Below are 10,441 nucleotides of genomic sequence, written 5' to 3'. Positions count from 1 at the left end.
TGGGTATATGTCAAAACTTAGCAAATTGTACCCTTGAAGTGTGTAATTAATTGCATATCAACTATACCTCAATAAAGGTATTCAAAAAACTGCAACCTGATCTAATTTGTTTCTTAAAAAATCACCCTGGCTGCTGTAAGAAGGGATGGAGGGGGATGAGAGTTGACATGGGAGTCATCAGGCAGCTGGCACAGTCACCTGAGTGAGAGATGCTGTGGCTGCAGTGATGGCAGTGCGAAGTGGAATGGACAGATTTGAGAGAGATTATAAGACCTAAACAACAAGACAAGACTTGCTAGCAGTTTGGATAAACTGCATGAGGGAAATGGAGAAATCCAGGATAGCTATGACATTTCCAACTGGAGCATGGAGTGACTGGGGCAGCCTGGGCCAGGGACAGATGTGGTGGTGAGCGTGAAACAAGAGTTCTCTTTTCATCTACCTCTGGGGATGCCTGGGCTCCAGGAGAAGGGTCTGGATGGAGATAAAATTTGAGGATATTAGCAAATAAATGTTTTTTTTTTTTCTTTTGAGGCAGAGTTTTTGCTCTTGTTGCCCAGGCTGGAGCGCAGTGGCATGATCTCAGCTCACTGCAAACTCTGCCTCCCGGGTTCAAGCGATTCTCCTGCCTCAGTCTCCCAAGTAGCTGGGATTACAGGCCCCACCATGCCCTGATAACTTTTTTGTATTTTTAGTAGAGGCAGGGTTTCACCATGTTGGCCAGGCTGGTCTCAAACTCCAGACCTCAGGTGATCCACCTGCCTCGGCCTCCCAAAGTGCTGGGATTACAGGCATGAGCCACTGCATCCAGCCAATAAATGAATGGTATTTTAAAGCCAAGTGAATGGATGAGATCATGTAGGGACAGAGAATAGAGAAAAAAGTAGTATGAGAACTGAGCCCGGGGCACCCCAACATTTAGAGGTCCCCTGAAGGAGAGGGAGCCTGTACAGCTCATCAGGAAGGAGCAGCTTGAGAAGTACCCAACTGCATTAATTTCCTGTGGCTGCTGTAACAAATTACCACAGACTGGGCAGCTTAGAACAACCAGAGATTTATTCTCTTACAGTTCTGGAGGCCAGAAGTTCAAGATCAGACCACTGGGCCAAAATCAAGGTGTTGGCAGGGGTGTACTCCCTCTGGAGGCTCTAGGGGAGATGTTGTTCTTTGACTCTTCCAGCTCTGGCAGCTGTTGGCCTTCCTTGACTTATAGCCACATCACTCCAATCTCCCTCTCTGTGGTCACACTACTTCCTCCTCTTCTGTTCTAATCAAATCTCCCTGTGCCTCACTCCTTATAAGACCCTAAGGACACACAGAATTTAGGGTCTACCCAGATAATCCAGGATGTCCTCCTCTTCTCAAAATCCTTAATTAATTACATCCATGAAGACCCTTTTTTCCAAATTTGGTTACATTCACAGGTTCTGGGAATTAGGATGTAGACACATCTTTTGGGACCACCTCTTAATCCATTACACCCACTGACTGACAAATAAGGGGTGACTCACCGAGTGATGCAAAATGGCAGGACTTCCTGTGTCTGGGAGGAGGGACTGAGTAGGTTAAGTGTAGGATGCTCAGCCTGAAATCTCAGGCAAGGAGGTATAGGGCCAAGGCTGCAGCTGGCTTCAGCCTGTGTGGGAGAGTCTCATGGGGAGGGGAGGAACTGCAGATAGGAGGTTCCCAGCCCTCCCAGGCCTGACTCAGCGTCTGGCTGGGGCCATCTACACAGCAGCCAAAGTGATCTTTAAGTTGTAAATCTGTTCATATCACTCTCCAGTATGTGACCCTTCAACAGCTTTCCACACCTTTTTTCTTTTTTTTTTTTTTGAGACAGAGTCTTGCTCTGTCGCCCAGGCTGGAGTGCAGTGGTGCAATCTTGGCTCACTGCAACCTCTGCCTCCGGGGTTCAAGTGATTCTCCTGCCTCAGCCTCCCGAGTAGCTGGGACTACAGGTGCCCACCACCACATCCAGCTAATTTTTTGTATTTTTAGTAGAGACGGGGTTTCACCATGTTGGCCAGGATGGTCTCGATCTCTTGACCTCGTGATCCGCCCACCTCGGCCTCTCAAAGTGCTGGGATTACAGGCATAAGCCACTGTGCCCAGCCAGCTTCCCACAACTTTTATGCAGAAGACCAATACCATTACCCAGCCTACAGTGCCCAGGGGCCTGGCCCTAGCCCACCACTGCGGTCTTGTTTCATACTTCCTGTCCCTGCTAGCTGTCTCAAGACATACTAGCTGCCTCTCAGGCTGCTGTTTCTCCTACTCTAGGGCCTTGGCCTGGTATCCCCTCAGCCTGGAAGGCTCTTGTTCAACCCACTTCATTGAGTTAGCATCCAATGGTGTTCCAGATCTCAATCCAAATGTCTCTTCTGCAGAGAATTCTCTCTTGGTTCCCTGGTCCAGGTCATAAAAACGTGTGATATAAATTCTCATGGCTCCCTGGAATCATCTTCCATAGGACCATCAAAGTTCATAATTGTGTACATATTTGTAATGTTATTTTATTAATGTTTGGCTCTACCACTAGACTGTAAGCACCACAGGGTTTGTAGTATTCACTGTTCTATTGTAAGTGCCTTGTCCAGTGCTTGACAAACAGAAAGGAGAAGTGGTGGGTTTAAAACGTGTCTGCAGGGCCGGGCGCAGTGGCTCACGCCTGTAATCCCAGCACTTTGGGTGGCCGAGGTGGGTGAATCACCTGAGGTCAGGAGTTTGAGACCAGCTTGGCCAACATGGTGAAACCCTGTCTCTACTAAAAATACAAAAAAATAGCTGGGCATGGTGGCGCATGCCTGTAATCCCAGCTACTTGGGAGGCTGAGGCAGAAGAATCGCTTGAACCTGAGAGGCGGAGGTTGCAGTGAGATCGTGCCACTGCACTCCAGCCTGGGCAACAGAGAGAGACTCAGTCTCAAAAAAAAAAAAAAAAAAAAACCATATCTGCAATTTTTTTTTTTTTTTAAGACAGGGTCTCACTCTGTCGCCCAGGCTGGAGTACAGTGACGCCATCATGAATCAAAGGTAAGTTGAGCGATTAAACAGCTCACTGCCCCCTCGACTCCAGGCTCAGGCGATCCTCCCACCTCAGCCTCCTGAGTAGCTGGGACTACAGGCATGTACCACCATGCCCGGCTAATTTTTTTTTTTTTTTGTAGAGATAGGGTTTTACCATATTGCCCGGGCTGGTGTTGAACTCCTGGGCTCAAACAAACTGCCCACCTCATCCTCCCAAAGTGCTGGGATTACAGATATGAGCCACCATGCCTGGCCGGCAAATTTTTTGACATCCTTTCCATCAAGAGGTAGAATCTAATTGACCTTCCTTTAAATATGGGCTGGTCTAATGACTTGTATCTAATTAACAGCATGTGACAGAAATGCTGTGTGACATCCGTGGCTAGGTTCTAAAAGGTAATGTGGCTTCCTCCTGGCTCACTCTCTTTTTTAATTTTTATTTTATTTTATTTTTTATTAATTTTTTTTGGGGGGGACGGAGTCTCTTTCTGTCGCCCAGGCTGAATGAAGTGCAGTGGTGCGATCTCGGCTCACTGCAAGCTCTGCCTCCCAGGTTCATGCCATTCTCCTGCCTCAGCCTCCCGAGTAGCTGGGACTAGAGGTGCCCGCCACCACGCCCGGCTAATTTTTTTTTTTTAATATACTTTAAGTTCTAGGGTACGTTTGCACAACGTGCAGTTTTGTTACATATGTATACATGTGCCATGTTGGTGTGCTGCACCCATTAACTGGTCATTTACATTAAGTATATCTCCTAATGCTATCCCTCTCCCCCACCCCTTTTTTTTGTATTTTTAGTGGAGACGGGGTTTCACCATATTAGCCAGGATGGTCTTGATCTCCTGACCTCATGATCCACCCGCCTCAGCCTCCCAAAGTGCTGGGATTACAGACGTGAGCCACTGTGCCCGGACCCTTTTTAAATTTTTTTAAATCTCTTTTTGGATGCTCCCTTTCAGAACCCACCTGCCATGCTGTGAGGACACCCAGGCCACATAGAGAGAGTGAGGCCACATGTAGGTGTTCCAGCCAAAAGCCCCACTGAAAACCAAACCTGCAACCAGCATCAACTGCCAAACATGTACTGAAGAGGCTGAGATGATTCCAGCACTTGTGGATGACTGCAACCACATGAGAGACCCAGAGCAAGAGCTACCTAGCTGAGCCCAGTTACTCCCAGAATCATGAGAGAACTATGTAATTGATTGTTATTACTATATAAGCCACTAAGTTTACATATGATATGTTATGCAGCAGTAGACAGCTGGAACAGGAGCCAATAAACACCGAATGAATAAATGTGGATAGGTCTGGTTGAAGGAACATTGCATGTGTTTCAGCTTTGTGAAAGGTTTAATTGACAACTCTCAGCTTCTCCCCCAAGAGGTCTTGGAGATTCTGGAAGCCCCAGTTCAGAAACTCAAGCTCACCCAAGGAGAGAATCCCAGAAACTCTCAGCTCAGGACAGGAAACATGGAGAGGCTGTCAAAAGTTAGCTCTGAGCCTGATGCAGTGGCTCACACCTACAGGTAATCTCAGTGCTTTGGAGGTAGACGTGGGAGGATCTCTTAAGGCCAGGAGTTCAAGACCAACCTGGGCAACATTCTTATTCTTGGGCCCATGGATGGTTTCAGGGGAGTAAAAACATACATTTTATCTGTGTGTATGTGCATTTTCCCAAGGAGAAGTTATCCAAGCTCTGTTATCAGATTCTCGAGTCTGTGTCCAAAAAATGTTAAGAACTACTGATCTAGTCCAACTATCTCAATATCTACGTTAAGATACTAAGATATTTTATGGTACTAAAGTGGACTAAGTACCCTGAATAAACTTCTGAAAACAATTATGGATAAAAGAAAAAAAATTTTTTTACTGCACTGATGAGTTGGCAAGAAAGTAAGGAATACTCAGGCCAAAAAAGTCACGAATTCAAAGGCAAGTTGAGCAATGAAACTGACTTTTGCCTTTTGGACATTTTTATTTTATTTTTATTTTTTATTGTCTAACCTATTTGCAATTTAAATTTTTTTGTTTTTTAAATTTTTGTGATATAGTCTTGCTCTGTCACCCAGGCTGGAGTGCAGTGGCATAGTCTCGGCTCCCTGCAACCTCCACCTCCAAGGCTCAAGGGATTCTCGTGCCTCAGCCACCTGAGTAGCTGGGACTACAGGCGCATGCCAGCCTGTCCCACTAATTTTTGTATTTTTAGTAGAGATGGGTTTTTTCCATGTTGGCCAGGTTGGTCTCGAACTGGCCTCAAGTGATCTGCCTGCTCTGGCCTCCCAAAGTACTGGGATTACAGGCATGAGCCACCGTGCCCGGCTTCTCTTAACGAGTTATTTTTTGTTTTCGTTTGTTTGTTTTGGTTTTTTGTTTTTGTTTTGTTTTTTTTGAGACGGAGTCTCGATCTGTCACCCAGGCTGGAGAGCAGTGGCGCGATCTTGGCTCACTGCAAGCTCTGCCTCCTGGGTTGACACCATTCTCCTGCCTCAGCCTCCCTAGCAGCTGGGACTACAGGCGCCCGGCTAATTTTTTTTGTATTTTTAGTAGAGACGGGGTTTCACCATGTTAGCCAGGATGGTCTCAATCTCCTGACCTGGTGATCCGCCCACCTCGGCCTCCCAAAGTGCTGGGAATACAGGCGTGAGCCACCGCACCTGGTCAACAGGTTTTTAAGTGTACAGTTCAGTATTAACTATAAGCACAATACTGTACAGCAACTCTCTAGAACTTATTCATCTTGCGTGACTGAAACGTCATCATTTTAATTTTTTAAAATTTTAAACTTTTTAATTTTTTATTTTTTGAGACAAGGTTTTGCTCTGTTGCCCAGGCTGGAGTGCTGTGGCACCACCATGCCCAACTGTTTTTTTTGTTTTGTTTTGTTTTGTTTTGTTTTTTGTAGAGATGGGGCTCTCACTATGTTGGCTAGGCTGGTCTTGAACTTGTGGTTCTCACGCGATCCTCCCTCCTCAGCCTTCCAAAGTGCTGTAATTACAGGTGTGACCCACTGCACCCAGCCCATTTTTTATTTATTTATTTGTTTTTTCTTTTTGTGGAGAATGGGGCCTTGCTATGTTGTCCAGGCAGTTCTTGAACTCTTGGGCTCAAGCTAACCTTCTGCCTCTGCCTCCCTAAGTGTAGGGATTATAGGTGTGAGCCACTGAGCCTGGTCCGGTGAGTAATTTTTAACTCAGTAAACTTGAACTTGAATTTTCATGGTCTCATGGGAGTGAGTGATTAGAGAGAACCAGTGGTGTGCTAGTAACTGGCTCTCCAACAAAACAAAGCACTGTTTTGTGTACAGTTCAGTATTAACTATAAGCACAATGTTGTACACACATTTTTTACTGTTTCAGTTTTTGTTGATTTCCATTAGGTAAATGTTCCCACCATAGATTTCAAGCCGTCAGTGGTACTAAGAACTGGCATGAAAAATATTTGGTTCTTGTGAGCTGATAGGAGCAAATTCCAATACACACTACTGAGAGAAACTCAGGGCTCCTTTAAGGTGGGAAGTCTAAAAAACCTAAAATTGGGACTTCAGTGAATGTGTGAGCTAGATATAAATACCACTACCTCCCAACAGACTGAAAAGAAAAATGCCTATCTTAATTTCCCTATTCTTAAGAGAAAAATACCACTCCCAAAGTGCTGGGATTAACAGTGTTGAGCCACCATGCCCATCCCCCTTGCCCTCTTTTGCTATGTGCTTTAGGAGGTAGGTGACGGTGTAGTCTAAACTGGCACAGCAGCTGGAGGACACGACTGTAGGTACAAACAATAAGCAAGAATTCATTGGCACTAAAAATTTTTAAAAAGAATTATAAAATCAGTGAAAAGATATCTTAAAAGTAAGAAAAAATAATGACATGATACAAACAAAAACTGTATTTGCCACCAGCAGGCAGAAATAAAAAGTGATCCTAGATGGAAAAAATGAGAGACAAGAAGGAATATGGAACAAAGAAAATGGTACGTGTGGGTAAGTCTAAACAAACGTTGTATTAACATTAATAACAATGTCTTACGGGCTTAAAAACAAAGGCCAGGCATGGCGGCTCATGCCCGTAATTGCAGCACTTTGGGAGGCCGAGATGGGCAGATCACTTGAGGTCAGGAGTTTGAGACCAGCCTGGCCAACATGGTGAAACTCCGTCTCTACTAAAAATACAAGTATTAGCTGGGAGTGGTGGTGCGCCTGTAGTCCCAGCTACTCTGGAGGGCAAGGCACAAGAATCTCTTGAACTGGGGAGGCAGAAGTTGCAGTGAGCCAAGATCATGCCCCTGCACTTTAGCCTGGGTGACTAAGAGCGAAACTCTCAAAAAAAAAAAAAAAGGTATAATTTGCAAACTATGTAAGGAGAAAAATGAAATAAAGAATAATTAAGAAAGCCAAAAAGAATAGAAAAGGAAACCTTAGAAAAGGTGGGGAAAATACCAAACAATAGGATATACATAAATAAATAATGTGTGTGCGCACACATGCACATATCAGTATATTAATAAATGTAAATGGACTCAATGCCTCAGTTAAAAGACAAAGATTGCTAGACTAGACAAAGCAAATGAACCCAGTTATAAGCTGTTCACAAGAGGCATATCTAGGCCGGGCACGATGGCTCACCCCTGTAATCCCAGCAGTTTGGGAGGCTGAGGCAGGGAGATCACCTGATGTCAGGAGTTCGAGACTGGCCTGGCCAACATGGTGAAACCCCATCTCTACAAAAATGTAAAAACTAGCCAGGCATGATGGCAGATGCCTGTAATCCCAGTTACTCTGGAGGCTGAGGCAGGAGAATCACTTGACCCTGGGAGGCGGAGGTTGCAGTGAGCTGAGATCACACCACTGCACTCCAGCCCAGGTGACAGAGCAAGACTCCATCCATCAAAAAAAAAAAAAAAAAAAAAAAAAAAGGTATATCTAAATAAAACATAAGAATACAGAAAGGTTGAAAGTAAGAGGATGAAAAGAATCTGTCAAATACTAACCAAAGAAGGTTGATATGTCTATATTAATTTTAGTCCACATAGACTTTAAGGCAAAAGCATTATGAGAGATAAAAGGGTCACTTCATAATGACAAAAGGTCCAAATAATCAGAAAGAACAATCCTACATTTATACCCACCCAATAACACAACTTAAATATACATAAAGCAAAAAAAAGGTAAGGAAAGTAAAATAAAAATAGGTAAATTCACAACACAGTGGAAGATGTTAGCACACTATTAAAGTAGTATAATTACTACTAATTTTTAGTAATTACTGATATATATATATATTTTTATTATTTTTTAAATTAGCTACTTGGGAGTCTAAGGGGGGAGGATCACTTGAGCCTGGGATTTTTGAGGCTGCAGTGAACTGGGTCATGCCACTGCACTCCAGCCTGGGCAACAGAGCAAGACTCCGTTCAAAAAAAAAAAAAAATCTAGCTGCTTTGTACTGTTCCTCTTCCCTATCCTGCTTCCCCTATTTCCTACTGGTTTCTCCTAGGACCATTTCTTTTTTTGTTTTTTTTGGATACAGAGTCTCACTCTGTCACCCAGACTGGAGTGCAGTGGTTTGATCTCAGCTCACTGCAACTTCTGCCTCCTGAGTTCAAGTGATTCTCTTGCCTCAGCATCCTGAGTAACTGGGATTATAGGCATGAGCCACCATGCTCGGCTAATTTTGTGTATTTTTAGTAGAGATGGGCTTTTGCCATGTTGGCCAGGCTGCTATAGAACTCCTGACCTCAGGTGATCCGCCCGCCTTGGCCTCCCAAAGTGCTGAGATTACAGGCGTGAGCCACCATGCCTGGCCTGTTTTTCTTATTAAAATATGGAATCCTTCACAAATTTGTATGTCATCCTTGTGCAGAGGCCATGCTAATCTTCTCTGTATCATTCCAGTTTTAGTATATGTGCTGCCGAAGTGATCACTGCCATTCATTTTTTTAAATTCAAATGATTATACCTCTTCCAGGAAGGCTTCCCTGAGAGCCACCCTCAGAATGATGCTCCAGAGGGGGCCCAGAACAGGTGCTCCACACTAACCCATGCATGTTATTGTCGCTACATTTACCTTAGTGTTCTATAGTGACCATTCCATCTCCCCGACGATGGGGTAAGTTCCTCAAAGGTACTCTGTTCGTTTATTTTTTATTTTTTTTGAGACAGAGTTTTCCTCTTGTTGCCCAGGCTGGAGTGCAATGGCAAGATCTCGGCTCACCGCAACCTCTGCCTCCCGGGTTCATGCGATTCTCCTGCCTCAGCCTCCTGAGTAGCTGGGATTACAGGCATGCACCACCACGCCTGACTAATTTTCTATTTTTAGTAGAGACGGGATTTCTCCATGTTGGTCAGGTTGGTCTTGAACTCCCAACCTCAGGTGATCCGCCCGCCTCGGCCTCCCAAAGTGCTGGGATTACAGGCATGAGCCACCGTGCCCGGCCTACTTTGTTGTTTTCTGTACCCCCAGCACCTAGCTCAGGGCCTGGCACATAGCAGAAGCTAAAAATATTTGTTTACTATCACAAAGATGATGGAAAAAGAAAAACAAAACAAAACAAATTTGTAGGGGGTGGGTGCAGTGGCTCATGCTCGTAATCCCAGCACTTTGAGAGGCTGAGACCAGGGATTGCTTGAGCCCAAGAGTTTGAGACCAGCTTAGGTGAAGTAGCAAGACCCTGTCTCTACAAAAAATAATAATAATAAAAAATTAGCCAGGCACGGTGGTGTGTTTGTGGTCCCAGCTACTCTGGAGGCTAAGGTGGGAGGACTGCTTGGGCCCAGGAGGTTGAGGCCGCAGTGAACCGTGATCACACCACTGCACTTCCGCCTGGATGACAGAGCCAGACCCTTTCTCAAAAACAAAAAGATTTTTTTAATTGTAGAATGAATCAGTGAATGCAGCTTACATGTGGTAGAGGCAGCTTTAATCCGCATTTGGCTGCAAAGCCTGAACATTACCAGAGACTGGGGGCAGACTTGTTGAGACTGAAATTTTTTTCAGCCTCAGTAGTTCCCTGTTCCCGGCCTTGCTGAGGCTGTAGGTGCTTCTAAAGAGGCCACAGCCCAGCCCAGGGGACTTGAGTTCCCCTATGCCCATACTTTTCAATGTACCCTCCTTTCAGTGTGCCCTCAGTTGGAAAAATAAACCTGGGTGGCACTGTAACTACCCCAAGGTGGTGGGTTGTGCGAGCCTCCTCTCCTGGACTCCCCCTCATTTGGGGCTCAGTCTGGTGGCACTGCTGACCCTCCTCTCCTTCCTGCCTTCTGTGTGGTGCCATACACCATGCTCCCCATCACTCACTCCCTCTCCTTTCCACCTCTGGCCAGGAGCCTGGGACACAGGGCTGTGAGAAACCCTTTGAAGAATAATGTCTCCAGAAAGCTCCTGTTTCTCAACCATAGTTTGCCTGAGGAAAAC

At 45.2% G+C, this 10,441-nt stretch overlaps 1 non-coding gene across 1 annotated transcript; it reads right to left on the bottom strand.

Moving 5' to 3' along the window:
* Positions 1 to 8,845: 8,845 nt before the first annotated feature.
* LOC115930995 (U6 spliceosomal RNA) lies at positions 8,846 to 8,952 on the bottom strand. Its single transcript, XR_004067570.1, has one exon. It is a non-coding gene; the product is annotated as a U6 spliceosomal RNA (small nuclear RNA).
* Positions 8,953 to 10,441: the final 1,489 nt, after the last annotated feature.

Source organism: Gorilla gorilla, chromosome 16 (genome assembly GCF_029281585.2).
Source record: "Gorilla gorilla gorilla isolate KB3781 chromosome 16, NHGRI_mGorGor1-v2.1_pri, whole genome shotgun sequence".
In the NCBI taxonomy this organism is placed as follows: Eukaryota; Metazoa; Chordata; class Mammalia; order Primates; family Hominidae; genus Gorilla; species Gorilla gorilla.
The sequence above is the reverse complement of the archived record's forward strand: the minus strand, read 5'-3'. Positions and strand labels throughout refer to the sequence as shown.